At 53.0% G+C, this 14,887-nt stretch overlaps 6 non-coding genes across 6 annotated transcripts; all 6 read right to left on the reverse strand.

Moving 5' to 3' along the window:
• Positions 1 to 2,078: 2,078 nt before the first annotated feature.
• Positions 2,079 to 2,151, reverse strand: trnat-ugu (transfer RNA threonine (anticodon UGU)). The gene has a single exon. It is a non-coding gene; the product is annotated as a tRNA-Thr (tRNA).
• A 1,820-nt stretch (positions 2,152 to 3,971) lies between these two features.
• trnat-ugu (transfer RNA threonine (anticodon UGU)) lies at positions 3,972 to 4,044 on the reverse strand. Its single transcript has one exon. It is a non-coding gene; the product is annotated as a tRNA-Thr (tRNA).
• Positions 4,045 to 5,865: 1,821 nt separating this feature from the next.
• On the reverse strand, positions 5,866 to 5,938 carry trnat-ugu (transfer RNA threonine (anticodon UGU)). Its single transcript has one exon. It is a non-coding gene; the product is annotated as a tRNA-Thr (tRNA).
• A 1,821-nt stretch (positions 5,939 to 7,759) lies between these two features.
• trnat-ugu (transfer RNA threonine (anticodon UGU)) lies at positions 7,760 to 7,832 on the reverse strand. Its single transcript has one exon. It is a non-coding gene; the product is annotated as a tRNA-Thr (tRNA).
• A 1,821-nt stretch (positions 7,833 to 9,653) lies between these two features.
• On the reverse strand, positions 9,654 to 9,726 carry trnat-ugu (transfer RNA threonine (anticodon UGU)). The gene has a single exon. It is a non-coding gene; the product is annotated as a tRNA-Thr (tRNA).
• A 4,288-nt stretch (positions 9,727 to 14,014) lies between these two features.
• On the reverse strand, positions 14,015 to 14,087 carry trnat-ugu (transfer RNA threonine (anticodon UGU)). The gene has a single exon. It is a non-coding gene; the product is annotated as a tRNA-Thr (tRNA).
• Between the last annotated feature and the right edge of the window lie 800 nt (positions 14,088 to 14,887).

The raw sequence follows: 14,887 nt of genomic DNA on the forward strand, positions 1-14,887 counted from the left end.
GTCGGAGACGAGAAATGAGAGGCGTTTCAGACATCAATTCCCAAAAGCAGCAGCTATGAGTCCAACAGGAGCGCCACCCGCCCCGCCGGTGGACGCTCGTGCTTCCAAGAAGCCGGTTGGACGACAAACGGGCGAGGAGCAATTTGAAGAACACAGCGCTCCTCAGCGTCATACCACAAGACTGAGAGGCCCCAGTGAGACTTGAACTCACGATCTCTGGTTTACAAGACCAGTGCTCTAACCGCTGAGCTATGGAGCCAGGCGCCAGGTCGCTCAGTGGAACTTGGCTGACTGGTTAACACTGGCTGAGTCAGAACGCTTGGGACACAGGTTCCAATCGACCCTCGCGTCACCGTCTGAACGGTTTGAACATTCTCCCCGTGGGTTTGCTCCGGCTGCTCCGTTTACAAAGAAGTGTAGCTTCTGCGGGATTGGCCACGCTTCATTGTCCCATTGTGTACGGTGATTGTGCGGGCTCGGTGGATTAGTCAGCATTCAATGTAGAATGATGCAGTGCGCGGAATGGGCCTGGGTAGATTGCTCTCTGCAGGTCGGTGTTGACGAGATAAGAATATATGAGATTGGTGACAGTGTGGAAACAGGCCCTTCAGCCAACAAGTCCAAACTGTTTCCAAACTGGAGGGATTCTGTGCTCCTGTGATATCTGAGAATCACCGGGAGACATCATCGGTCAGCGATCTCAAACTGAAATCGGTGAACACACACGGCCCCGTTCTTTGCCTGCAGAACAAAGAAGTTTTTGGATTTCAACTGAACGCTGTAAGTGACAAAAGCAGAAGTTGCAGGAAAGCTCAACTTGACAAAAGTAGCAGCTCTCAGTCCAACAGGGTTATTCGGGAGCGCGTCGCGTTCCTCTGGTGTTTGGGGGTGAAAACTCGCCCTTCCTCAGAAGCCGCTTGGACCATAAACAGGCGTTGAGCGATTCGAACATGGTACTCGTCAGTCGCATACCAAACATTGAAACTGACTGCGGGCTGGCCTGGCAAAGAGGATAAATGCGATGAGGCCCCAGTGAGATTTGAACTCACGCCCTCTGGTTTACGAGACCAGCGCTCTAACCGCTGAGCTATGGAGCCGGGCGAGCGGCCGCCGCGAACCTTTGGCTGATTGGGTAACAGCCCTCGCGTCACCGTCTGGACAGTTTGAACACTCTCTCTCCCCGTGCGCGCGTGGGTTTGCTCCGGCTGCTCCGGTTACAGAGATGTGCAGCTTCTGCGGGATTGGCCATGCTTCATTGTCCCATTGTGTACGGTGATTGTGCGGGCTCGATGGATTAGTCAGCATTCAATGTACAACGATGCAGTGTGCGGAATGGGTCTGGGTAGACTGCTCTCTGCAGGTCGGTGTTGACGAGATTAGAATAAATTAGATTGGCGACAGTGTGGAAACAGGCCCTTCAGCCCAACAAGTCCACATCAACCCACCCAGACCCGTTTCTCTCTGAATAATGTACCTACGACTAGGGGCAATTTAGAATGGCCAATTCACACGACTTGCACGTCTTTAGACAGTGGAGCGAACCGGAGCAAACCCACGCAGACTCTGGGCGAATGTGCAAACACGACACAGACAGTCCCCTAAAGCTGGAATCGTGACTGCGTCCCTAGTGCTGTGAGGCAGCAGTGCGAACCACTGAGCGGCTAGTTGGGCGGAATGGCCTGTTTCCAAACTGGAGGGATTCTATGCTTCTGTGATAGCTGAGAATCACCGGGAGACATGATTGGGAATGGTCATTCGGTCGCTTGGAGTGACTGAGGTCAGCGATCTCAAACTTTAATCGGTTCAGCGATCTCAAACTTTAATCGGTGAACACACACAGCCCCGTTCTTTGCCTGCAGAAGAAAGAAGTTGCAGGAAAACCTGCTCACCTGGTCGGAGACGAGAAATGAGAGGCGTTTCAGACATCAATTCCCAAAAGCAGCAGCTATGAGTCCAACAGGAGCGCCACCCGCCCCGCCGGTGGACGCTCGTGCTTCCAAGAAGCCGGTTGGACGACAAACGGGCGAGGAGCAATTTGAAGAACACAGCGCTCCTCAGCGTCATACCACAAGACTGAGAGGCCCCAGTGAGATTTGAACTCACGACCTCTGGTTTACAAGACCAGTGCTCTAACCGCTGAGCTATGGAGCCAGGCGCCAGGTCGCTCAGTGGAACTTGGCTGACTGGTTAACACTGGCTGAGTCAGAACGCTTGGGACACAGGTTCCAATCGACCCTCGCGTCACCGTCTGAACGGTTTGAACATTCTCCCCGTGGGTTTGCTCCGGCTGCTCCGTTTACAAAGAAGTGTAGCTTCTGCGGGATTGGCCACGCTTCATTGTCCCATTGTGTACGGTGATTGTGCGGGCTCGGTGGATTAGTCAGCATTCAATGTAGAATGATGCAGTGCGCGGAATGGGCCTGGGTAGATTGCTCTCTGCAGGTCGGTGTTGACGAGATAAGAATATATGAGATTGGTGACAGTGTGGAAACAGGCCCTTCAGCCCAACAAGTCCAAACTGTTTCCAAACTGGAGGGATTCTGTGCTCCTGTGATATCTGAGAATCACCGGGAGACATCATCGGTCAGCGATCTCAAACTGAAATCGGTGAACACACACGGCCCCGTTCTTTGCCTGCAGAACAAAGAAGTTTTTGGATTTCAACTGAACGCTGTAAGTGACAAAAGCAGAAGTTGCAGGAAAGCTCAACTTGACAAAGTAGCAGCTCTCAGTCCAACAGGGTTATTCGGGAGCGCGTCTCGTTCCTCTGGTGTTTGGGGGTGAAAACTCGCCCTTCCTCAGAAGCCGCTTGGACCATAAACAGGCGTTGAGCGATTCGAACATGGTACTCGTCAGTCGCATACCAAACATTGAAACTGACTGCGGGCTGGCCTGGCAAAGAGGATAAATGCGATGAGGCCCCAGTGAGATTTGAACTCACGCCCTCTGGTTTACGAGACCAGCGCTCTAACCGCTGAGCTATGGAGCCGGGCGAGCGGCCGCCGCGAACCTTTGGCTGATTGGGTAACAGCCCTCGCGTCACCGTCTGGACAGTTTGAACACTCTCTCTCCCCGTGCGCGCGTGGGTTTGCTCCGGCTGCTCCGGTTACAGAGATGTGCAGCTTCTGCGGGATTGGCCACGCTTCATTGTCCCATTGTGTACGGTGATTGTGCGGGCTCGGTGGATTAGTCAGCATTCAATGTACAACGATGCAGTGTGCGGAATGGGTCTGGGTAGACTGCTCTCTGCAGGTCGGTGTTGACGAGATTAGAATAAATTAGATTGGCGACAGTGTGGAAACAGGCCCTTCAGCCCAACAAGTCCACATCAACCCACCCAGACCCGTTTCTCTCTGAATAATGTACCTACGACTAGGGGCAATTTAGAATGGCCAATTCACACGACTTGCACGTCTTCAGACAGTGGGAGCGAACCAGAGCAAACCCACGCAGACTCTGGGCGAATGTGCAAACACGACACAGACAGTCCCCTAAAGCTGGAATCGTGACTGCGTCCCTAGTGCTGTGAGGCAGCAGTGCGAACCACTGAGCGGCTAGTTGGGCGGAATGGCCTGTTTCCAAACTGGAGGGATTCTATGCTTCTGTGATAGCTGAGAATCACCGGGAGACATGATTGGGAATGGTCATTCGGTCGCTTGGAGTGACTGAGGTCAGCGATCTCAAACTTTAATCGGTTCAGCGATCTCAAACTTTAATCGGTGAACACACACAGCCCCGTTCTTTGCCTGCAGAAGAAAGAAGTTGCAGGAAAACCTGCTCACCTGGTCGGAGACGAGAAATGAGAGGCGTTTCAGACATCAATTCCCAAAAGCAGCAGCTATGAGTCCAACAGGAGCGCCACCCGCCCCGCCGGTGGACGCTCGTGCTTCCAAGAAGCCGGTTGGACGACAAACGGGCGAGGAGCAATTTGAAGAACACAGCGCTCCTCAGCGTCATACCACAAGACTGAGAGGCCCCAGTGAGATTTGAACTCACGACCTCTGGTTTACAAGACCAGTGCTCTAACCGCTGAGCTATGGAGCCAGGCGCCAGGTCGCTCAGCGGAACTTGGCTGACTGGTTAACACTGGCTGAGTCAGAACGCTTGGGACACAGGTTCCAATCGACCCTCGCGTCACCGTCTGAACGGTTTGAACATTCTCCCCGTGGGTTTGCTCCGGCTGCTCCGTTTACAAAGAAGTGTAGCTTCTGCGGGATTGGCCACGCTTCATTGTCCCATTGTGTACGGTGATTGTGCGGGCTCGGTGGATTAGTCAGCATTCAATGTAGAATGATGCAGTGCGCGGAATGGGCCTGGGTAGATTGCTCTCTGCAGGTCGGTGTTGACGAGATAAGAATATATGAGATTGGTGACAGTGTGGAAACAGGCCCTTCAGCCCAACAAGTCCAAACTGTTTCCAAACTGGAGGGATTCTGTGCTCCTGTGATATCTGAGAATCACCGGGAGACATCATCGGTCAGCGATCTCAAACTGAAATCGGTGAACACACACGGCCCCGTTCTTTGCCTGCAGAACAAAGAAGTTTTTGGATTTCAACTGAACGCTGTAAGTGACAAAAGCAGAAGTTGCAGGAAAGCTCAACTTGACAAAAGTAGCAGCTCTCAGTCCAACAGGGTTATTCGGGAGCGCGTCGCGTACCTCTGGTGTTTGGGGGTGAAAACTCGCCCTTCCTCAGAAGCCGCTTGGACCATAAACAGGCGTTGAGCGATTCGAACATGGTACTCGTCAGTCGCATACCAAACATTGAAACTGACTGCGGGCTGGCCTGGCAAAGAGGATAAATGCGATGAGGCCCCAGTGAGATTTGAACTCACGCCCTCTGGTTTACGAGACCAGCGCTCTAACCGCTGAGCTATGGAGCCGGGCGAGCGGCCGCCGCGAACCTTTGGCTGATTGGGTAACAGCCCTCGCGTCACCGTCTGGACAGTTTGAACACTCTCTCTCCCCGTGCGCGCGTGGGTTTGCTCCGGCTGCTCCGGTTACAGAGATGTGCAGCTTCTGCGGGATTGGCCATGCTTCATTGTCCCATTGTGTACGGTGATTGTGCGGGCTCGATGGATTAGTCAGCATTCAATGTACAACGATGCAGTGTGCGGAATGGGTCTGGGTAGACTGCTCTCTGCAGGTCGGTGTTGACGAGATTAGAATAAATTAGATTGGCGACAGTGTGGAAACAGGCCCTTCAGCCCAACAAGTCCACATCAACCCACCCAGACCCGTTTCTCTCTGAATAATGTACCTACGACTAGGGGCAATTTAGAATGGCCAATTCACACGACTTGCACGTCTTTAGACAGTGGGAGCGAACCGGCGCAAACCCACGCAGACTCTGGGCGAATGTGCAAACACGACACAGACAGTCCCCTAAAGCTGGAATCGTGACTGCGTCCCTAGTGCTGTGAGGCAGCAGTGCGAACCACTGAGCGGCTAGTTGGGCGGAATGGCCTGTTTCCAAACTGGAGGGATTCTATGCTTCTGTGATAGCTGAGAATCACCGGGAGACATGATTGGGAATGGTCATTCGGTCGCTTGGAGTGACTGAGGTCAGCGATCTCAAACTTTAATCGGTTCAGCGATCTCAAACTTTAATCGGTGAACACACACAGCCCCGTTCTTTGCCTGCAGAAGAAAGAAGTTGCAGGAAAACCTGCTCACCTGGTCGGAGACGAGAAATGAGAGGCGTTTCAGACATCAATTCCCAAAAGCAGCAGCTATGAGTCCAACAGGAGCGCCACCCGCCCCGCCGGTGGACGCTCGTGCTTCCAAGAAGCCGGTTGGACGACAAACGGGCGAGGAGCAATTTGAAGAACACAGCGCTCCTCAGCGTCATACCACAAGACTGAGAGGCCCCAGTGAGATTTGAACTCACGACCTCTGGTTTACAAGACCAGTGCTCTAACCGCTGAGCTATGGAGCCAGGCGCCAGGTCGCTCAGCGGAACTTGGCTGACTGGTTAACACTGGCTGAGTCAGAACGCTTGGGACACAGGTTCCAATCGACCCTCGCGTCACCGTCTGAACGGTTTGAACATTCTCCCCGTGGGTTTGCTCCGGCTGCTCCGTTTACAAAGAAGTGTAGCTTCTGCGGGATTGGCCACGCTTCATTGTCCCATTGTGTACGGTGATTGTGCGGGCTCGGTGGATTAGTCAGCATTCAATGTAGAATGATGCAGTGCGCGGAATGGGCCTGGGTAGATTGCTCTCTGCAGGTCGGTGTTGACGAGATAAGAATATATGAGATTGGTGACAGTGTGGAAACAGGCCCTTCAGCCCAACAAGTCCAAACTGTTTCCAAACTGGAGGGATTCTGTGCTCCTGTGATATCTGAGAATCACCGGGAGACATCATCGGTCAGCGATCTCAAACTGAAATCGGTGAACACACACGGCCCCGTTCTTTGCCTGCAGAACAAAGAAGTTTTTGGATTTCAACTGAACGCTGTAAGTGACAAAAGCAGAAGTTGCAGGAAAGCTCAACTTGACAAAAGTAGCAGCTCTCAGTCCAACAGGGTTATTCGGGAGCGCGTCTCGTACCTCTGGTGTTTGGGGGTGAAAACTCGCCCTTCCTCAGAAGCCGCTTGGACCATAAACAGGCGTTGAGCGATTCGAACATGGTACTCGTCAGTCGCATACCAAACATTGAAACTGACTGCGGGCTGGCCTGGCAAAGAGGATAAATGCGATGAGGCCCCAGTGAGATTTGAACTCACGCCCTCTGGTTTACGAGACCAGCGCTCTAACCGCTGAGCTATGGAGCCGGGCGAGCGGCCGCCGCGAACCTTTGGCTGATTGGGTAACAGCCCTCGCGTCACCGTCTGGACAGTTTGAACACTCTCTCTCCCCGTGCGCGCGTGGGTTTGCTCCGGCTGCTCCGGTTACAGAGATGTGCAGCTTCTGCGGGATTGGCCATGCTTCATTGTCCCATTGTGTACGGTGATTGTGCGGGCCCGATGGATTAGTCAGCATTCAATGTACAACGATGCAGTGTGCGGAATGGGTCTGGGTAGACTGCTCTCTGCAGGTCGGTGTTGACGAGATTAGAATAAATTAGATTGGCGACAGTGTGGAAACAGGCCCTTCAGCCCAACAAGTCCACATCAACCCACCCAGACCCGTTTCTCTCTGAATAATGTACCTACGACTAGGGGCAATTTAGAATGGCCAATTCACACGACTTGCACGTCTTTAGACAGTGGGAGCGAACCGGAGCAAACCCACGCAGACTCTGGGCGAATGTGCAAACACGACACAGACAGTCCCCTAAAGCTGGAATCGTGACTGCGTCCCTAGTGCTGTGAGGCAGCAGTGCGAACCACTGAGCGGCTAGTTGGGCGGAATGGCCTGTTTCCAAACTGGAGGGATTCTATGCTTCTGTGATAGCTGAGAATCACCGGGAGACATGATTGGGAATGGTCATTCGGTCGCTTGGAGTGACTGAGGTCAGCGATCTCAAACTTTAATCGGTTCAGCGATCTCAAACTTTAATCGGTGAACACACACAGCCCCGTTCTTTGCCTGCAGAAGAAAGAAGTTGCAGGAAAACCTGCTCACCTGGTCGGAGACGAGAAATGAGAGGCGTTTCAGACATCAATTCCCAAAAGCAGCAGCTATGAGTCCAACAGGAGCGCCACCCGCCCCGCCGGTGGACGCTCGTGCTTCCAAGAAGCCGGTTGGACGACAAACGGGCGAGGAGCAATTTGAAGAACACAGCGCTCCTCAGCGTCATACCACAAGACTGAGAGGCCCCAGTGAGATTTGAACTCACGACCTCTGGTTTACAAGACCAGTGCTCTAACCGCTGAGCTATGGAGCCAGGCGCCAGGTCGCTCAGCGGAACTTGGCTGACTGGTTAACACTGGCTGAGTCAGAACGCTTGGGACACAGGTTCCAATCGACCCTCGCGTCACCGTCTGAACGGTTTGAACATTCTCCCCGTGGGTTTGCTCCGGCTGCTCCGTTTACAAAGAAGTGTAGCTTCTGCGGGATTGGCCACGCTTCATTGTCCCATTGTGTACGGTGATTGTGCGGGCTCGGTGGATTAGTCAGCATTCAATGTAGAATGATGCAGTGCGCGGAATGGGCCTGGGTAGATTGCTCTCTGCAGGTCGGTGTTGACGAGATAAGAATATATGAGATTGGTGACAGTGTGGAAACAGGCCCTTCAGCCCAACAAGTCCAAACTGTTTCCAAACTGGAGGGATTCTGTGCTCCTGTGATATCTGAGAATCACCGGGAGACATCATCGGTCAGCGATCTCAAACTGAAATCGGTGAACACACACGGCCCCGTTCTTTGCCTGCAGAACAAAGAAGTTTTTGGATTTCAACTGAACGCTGTAAGTGACAAAAGCAGAAGTTGCAGGAAAGCTCAACTTGACAAAAGTAGCAGCTCTCAGTCCAACAGGGTTATTCGGGAGCGCGTCGCGTACCTCTGGTGTTTGGGGGTGAAAACTCGCCCTTCCTCAGAAGCCGCTTGGACCATAAACAGGCGTTGAGCGATTCGAACATGGTACTCGTCAGTCGCATACCAAACATTGAAACTGACTGCGGGCTGGCCTGGCAAAGAGGATAAATGCGATGAGGCCCCAGTGAGATTTGAACTCACGCCCTCTGGTTTACGAGACCAGCGCTCTAACCGCTGAGCTATGGAGCCGGGCGAGCGGCCGCCGCGAACCTTTGGCTGATTGGGTAACAGCCCTCGCGTCACCGTCTGGACAGTTTGAACACTCTCTCTCCCCGTGCGCGCGTGGGTTTGCTCCGGCTGCTCCGGTTACAGAGATGTGCAGCTTCTGCGGGATTGGCCATGCTTCATTGTCCCATTGTGTACGGTGATTGTGCGGGCCCGATGGATTAGTCAGCATTCAATGTACAACGATGCAGTGTGCGGAATGGGTCTGGGTAGACTGCTCTCTGCAGGTCGGTGTTGACGAGATTAGAATAAATTAGATTGGCGACAGTGTGGAAACAGGCCCTTCAGCCCAACAAGTCCACATCAACCCACCCAGACCCGTTTCTCTCTGAATAATGTACCTACGACTAGGGGCAATTTAGAATGGCCAATTCACACGACTTGCACGTCTTTAGACAGTGGGAGCGAACCGGAGCAAACCCACGCAGACTCTGGGCGAATGTGCAAACACGACACAGACAGTCCCCTAAAGCTGGAATCGTGACTGCGTCCCTAGTGCTGTGAGGCAGCAGTGCGAACCACTGAGCGGCTAGTTGGGCGGAATGGCCTGTTTCCAAACTGGAGGGATTCTATGCTTCTGTGATAGCTGAGAATCACCGGGAGACATGATTGGGAATGGTCATTCGGTCGCTTGGAGTGACTGAGGTCAGCGATCTCAAACTTTAATCGGTTCAGCGATCTCAAACTTTAATCGGTGAACACACACAGCCCCGTTCTTTGCCTGCAGAAGAAAGAAGTTGCAGGAAAACCTGCTCACCTGGTCGGAGACGAGAAATGAGAGGCGTTTCAGACATCAATTCCCAAAAGCAGCAGCTATGAGTCCAACAGGAGCGCCACCCGCCCCGCCGGTGGACGCTCGTGCTTCCAAGAAGCCGGTTGGACGACAAACGGGCGAGGAGCAATTTGAAGAACACAGCGCTCCTCAGCGTCATACCACAAGACTGAGAGGCCCCAGTGAGATTTGAACTCACGACCTCTGGTTTACAAGACCAGTGCTCTAACCGCTGAGCTATGGAGCCAGGCGCCAGGTCGCTCAGCGGAACTTGGCTGACTGGTTAACACTGGCTGAGTCAGAACGCTTGGGACACAGGTTCCAATCGACCCTCGCGTCACCGTCTGAACGGTTTGAACATTCTCCCCGTGGGTTTGCTCCGGCTGCTCCGTTTACAAAGAAGTGTAGCTTCTGCGGGATTGGCCACGCTTCATTGTCCCATTGTGTACGGTGATTGTGCGGGCTCGGTGGATTAGTCAGCATTCAATGTAGAATGATGCAGTGCGCGGAATGGGCCTGGGTAGATTGCTCTCTGCAGGTCGGTGTTGACGAGATAAGAATATATGAGATTGGTGACAGTGTGGAAACAGGCCCTTCAGCCCAACAAGTCCAAACTGTTTCCAAACTGGAGGGATTCTGTGCTCCTGTGATATCTGAGAATCACCGGGAGACATCATCGGTCAGCGATCTCAAACTGAAATCGGTGAACACACACGGCCCCGTTCTTTGCCTGCAGAACAAAGAAGTTTTTGGATTTCAACTGAACGCTGTAAGTGACAAAAGCAGAAGTTGCAGGAAAGCTCAACTTGACAAAAGTAGCAGCTCTCAGTCCAACAGGGTTATTCGGGAGCGCGTCGCGTACCTCTGGTGTTTGGGGGTGAAAACTCGCCCTTCCTCAGAAGCCGCTTGGACCATAAACAGGCGTTGAGCGATTCGAACATGGTACTCGTCAGTCGCATACCAAACATTGAAACTGACTGCGGGCTGGCCTGGCAAAGAGGATAAATGCGATGAGGCCCCAGTGAGATTTGAACTCACGCCCTCTGGTTTACGAGACCAGCGCTCTAACCGCTGAGCTATGGAGCCGGGCGAGCGGCCGCCGCGAACCTTTGGCTGATTGGGTAACAGCCCTCGCGTCACCGTCTGGACAGTTTGAACACTCTCTCTCCCCGTGCGCGCGTGGGTTTGCTCCGGCTGCTCCGGTTACAGAGATGTGCAGCTTCTGCGGGATTGGCCACGCTTCATTGTCCCATTGTGTACGGTGATTGTGCGGGCTCGGTGATTAGTCAGCATTCAATGTACAACGATGCAGTGTGCGGAATGGGTCTGGGTAGACTGCTCTCTGCAGGTCGGTGTTGACGAGATTAGAATAAATTAGATTGGCGACAGTGTGGAAACAGGCCCTTCAGCCCAACAAGTCCACATCAACCCACCCAGACCCGTTTCTCTCTGAATAATGTACCTACGACTAGGGGCAATTTAGAATGGCCAATTCACACGACTTGCACGTCTTTAGACAGTGGGAGCGAACCGGAGCAAACCCACGCAGACTCTGGGCGAATGTGCAAACACGACACAGACAGTCCCCTAAAGCTGGAATCGTGACTGCGTCCCTAGTGCTGTGAGGCAGCAGTGCGAACCACTGAGCGGCGAGTTGGGCGGAATGGCCTGTTTCCAAACTGGAGGGATTCTATGCTTCTGTGATAGCTGAGAATCACCGGGAGACATGATTGGGAATGGTCATTCGGTCGCTTGGAGTGACTGAGGTCAGCGATCTCAAACTTTAATCGGTTCAGCGATCTCAAACTTTAATCGGTGAACACACACAGCCCCGTTCTTTGCCTGCAGAAGGAAGAAGTTGCAGGAAAACCTGCTCACCTGGTCGGAGACGAGAAATGAGAGGCGTTTCAGACATCAATTCCCAAAAGCAGCAGCTATCAGACCAACAGGAGCGCCACTCACCCGGCCGGTAGAAGCTCATGCTTCCAAGAAGCCGGTTGGACGACAAACGGGCGAGGAGCAATTTGAACAACACAGCGCTCCTCAGCATCATACCACAAGACTACGAGGCCCCAGTGAGATTTGAACTCACGATCTCTGTTTTACAAGACCAGTGCTCTAACCGCTGAGCTATGGAGCCAGGCGCCAGGTCGCTCAGCGGAACTTGGCTGACTGGTTAACACTGGCTGAGTCAGAACGCTTGGGACACAGGTTCCAATCGACCCTCGCGTCACCGTCTGAACGGTTTGAACATTCTCCCCGTGGGTTTGCTCCGGCTGCTCCGTTTACAAAGAAGTGTAGCTTCTGCGGGATTGGCCACGCTTCATTGTCCCATTGTGTACGGTGATTGTGCGGGCTCGGTGGATTAGTCAGCATTCAATGTAGAATGATGCAGTGCGCGGAATGGGCCTGGGTAGATTGCTCTCTGCAGGTCGGTGTTGACGAGATAAGAATATATGAGATTGGTGACAGTGTGGAAACAGGCCCTTCAGCCCAACAAGTCCAAACTGTTTCCAAACTGGAGGGATTCTGTGCTCCTGTGATATCTGAGAATCACCGGGAGACATAATCGGTCAGCGATCTCAAACTGAAATCGGTGAACACACACGGCCCCGTTCTTTGCCTGCAGAACAAAGAAGATTTTGGATTTCAACTGAACGCTGTAAGTGACAAAAGCAGAAGTTGCAGGAAAGCTCAACTTGACAAAAGTAGCAGCTCTCAGTCCAACAGGGTTATTCGGGAGCGCGTCTCGTTCCACTGGTGTTTGGGGGTGAAAACTCGCCCTTCCTAAGAAGCCGCTTGGGACACAGGTTCCAATCGACCCTCGCGTCACCGTCTGAACGGTTTGAACATTCTCCCCGTGGGTTTGCTCCGGCTGCTCCGTTTACAAAGAAGTGTAGCTTCTGCGGGATTGGCCACGCTTCATTGTCCCATTGTGTACGGTGATTGTGCGGGCTCGGTGGATTAGTCAGCATTCAATGTAGAATGATGCAGTGCGCGGAATGGGCCTGGGTAGATTGCTCTCTGCAGGTCGGTGTTGACGAGATAAGAATATATGAGATTGGTGACAGTGTGGAAACAGGCCCTTCAGCCCAACAAGTCCAAACTGTTTCCAAACTGGAGGGATTCTGTGCTCCTGTGATATCTGAGAATCACCGGGAGACATCATCGGTCAGCGATCTCAAACTGAAATCGGTGAACACACACGGCCCCGTTCTTTGCCTGCAGAACAAAGAAGTTTTTGGATTTCAACTGAACGCTGTAAGTGACAAAAGCAGAAGTTGCAGGAAAGCTCAACTTGACAAAAGTAGCAGCTCTCAGTCCAACAGGGTTATTCGGGAGCGCGTCGCGTTCCTCTGGTGTTTGGGGGTGAAAACTCGCCCTTCCTAAGAAGCCGCTTGGACCATAAACAGGCGTTGAGCGATTCGAACATGGTACTCGTCAGTCGCATACCAAACATTGAAACTGACTGCGGGCTGGCCTGGCAAAGAGGATAAATGCGATGAGGCCCCAGTGAGATTTGAACTCACGCCCTCTGGTTTACGAGACCAGTGCTCTAACCGCTGAGCTATGGAGCCGGGCGAGCGGCCGCCGCGAACCTTTGGCTGATTGGGTAACAGCCCTCGCGTCACCGTCTGGACAGTTTGAACACTCTCTCTCCCCGTGCGCGCGTGGGTTTGCTCCGGCTGCTCCGGTGACAGAGATGTGCAGCTTCTGCGGGATTGGCCATGCTTCATTGTCCCATTGTGTACGGTGATTGTGCGGGCTCGGTGGATTAGTCAGCATTCAATGTACAACGATGCAGTGTGCGGAATGGGTCTGGGTAGACTGCTCTCTGCAGGTCGGTGTTGACGAGATTAGAATAAATTAGATTGGCGACAGTGTGGAAACAGGCCCTTCAGCCCAACAAGTCCACATCAACCCACCCAGACCCGTTTCTCTCTGAATAATGTACCTACGACTAGGGGCAATTTAGAATGGCCAATTCACACGACTTGCACGTCTTTAGACAGTGGGAGCGAACCGGAGCAAACCCACGCAGACTCTGGGCGAATGTGCAAACACGACACAGACAGTCCCCTAAAGCTGGAATCGTGACTGCGTCCCTAGTGCTGTGAGGCAGCAGTGCGAACCACTGAGCGGCTAGTTGGGCGGAATGGCCTGTTTCCAAACTGGAGGGATTCTATGCTTCTGTGATAGCTGAGAATCACCGGGAGACATGATTGGGAATGGTCATTCGGTCGCTTGGAGTGACTGAGGTCAGCGATCTCAAACTTTAATCGGTGAACACACACAGCCCCGTTCTTTGCCTGCAGAAGAAAGAAGTTGCAGGAAAACCTGCTCACCTGGTCGGAGACGAGAAATGAGAGGCGTTTCAGACATCAATTCCCAAAAGCAGCAGCTAGGAGTCCAACAGGAGCGCCACCCGCCCCGCCGGTGGACGCTCGTGCTTCCAAGAAGCCGGTTGGACGACAAACGGGCGAGGAGCAATTTGAAGAACACAGCGCTCCTCAGCGTCATACCACAAGACTGAGAGGCCCCAGTGAGATTTGAACTCACGACCTCTGGTTTACAAGACCAGTGCTCTAACCGCTGAGCTATGGAGCCAGGCGCCAGGTTGCTCAGCGGAACTTGGCTGACTGGTTAACACTGGCTGAGTCAGAACGCTTGGGACACAGGTTCCAATCGACCCTCGCGTCACCGTCTGAACGGTTTGAACATTCTCCCCGTGGGTTTGCTCCGGCTGCTCCGTTTACAAAGAAGTGTAGCTTCTGCGGGATTGGCCACGCTTCATTGTCCCATTGTGTACGGTGATTGTGCGGGCTCGGTGGATTAGTCAGCATTCAATGTAGAATGATGCAGTGCGCGGAATGGGCCTGGGTAGATTGCTCTCTGCAGGTCGGTGTTGACGAGATAAGAATATATGAGATTGGTGACAGTGTGGAAACAGGCCCTTCAGCCCAACAAGTCCAAACTGTTTCCAAACTGGAGGGATTCTGTGCTCCTGTGATATCTGAGAATCACCGGGAGACATAATCGGTCAGCGATCTCAAACTGAAATCGGTGAACACACACGGCCCCGTTCTTTGCCTGCAGAACAAAGAAGTTTTTGGATTTCAACTGAACGCTGTAAGTGACAAAAGCAGAAGTTGCAGGAAAGCTCAACTTGACAAAAGTAGCAGCTCTCAGTCCAACAGGGTTATTCGGGAGCGCGTCGCGTTCCTCTGGTGTTTGGGGGTGAAAACTCGCCCTTCCTCAGAAGCCGCTTGGACCATAAACAGGCGTTGAGCGATTCGAACATGGTACTCGTCAGTCGCATACCAAACATTGAAACTGACTGCGGGCTGGCCTGGCAAAGAGGATAAATGCGATGAGGCCCCAGTGAGATTTGAACTCACGCCCTCTGG

This window comes from Hemiscyllium ocellatum, unplaced genomic scaffold, assembly GCF_020745735.1.
Source record: "Hemiscyllium ocellatum isolate sHemOce1 unplaced genomic scaffold, sHemOce1.pat.X.cur. scaffold_3052_pat_ctg1, whole genome shotgun sequence".
Classification (NCBI taxonomy): Eukaryota; Metazoa; Chordata; class Chondrichthyes; order Orectolobiformes; family Hemiscylliidae; genus Hemiscyllium; species Hemiscyllium ocellatum.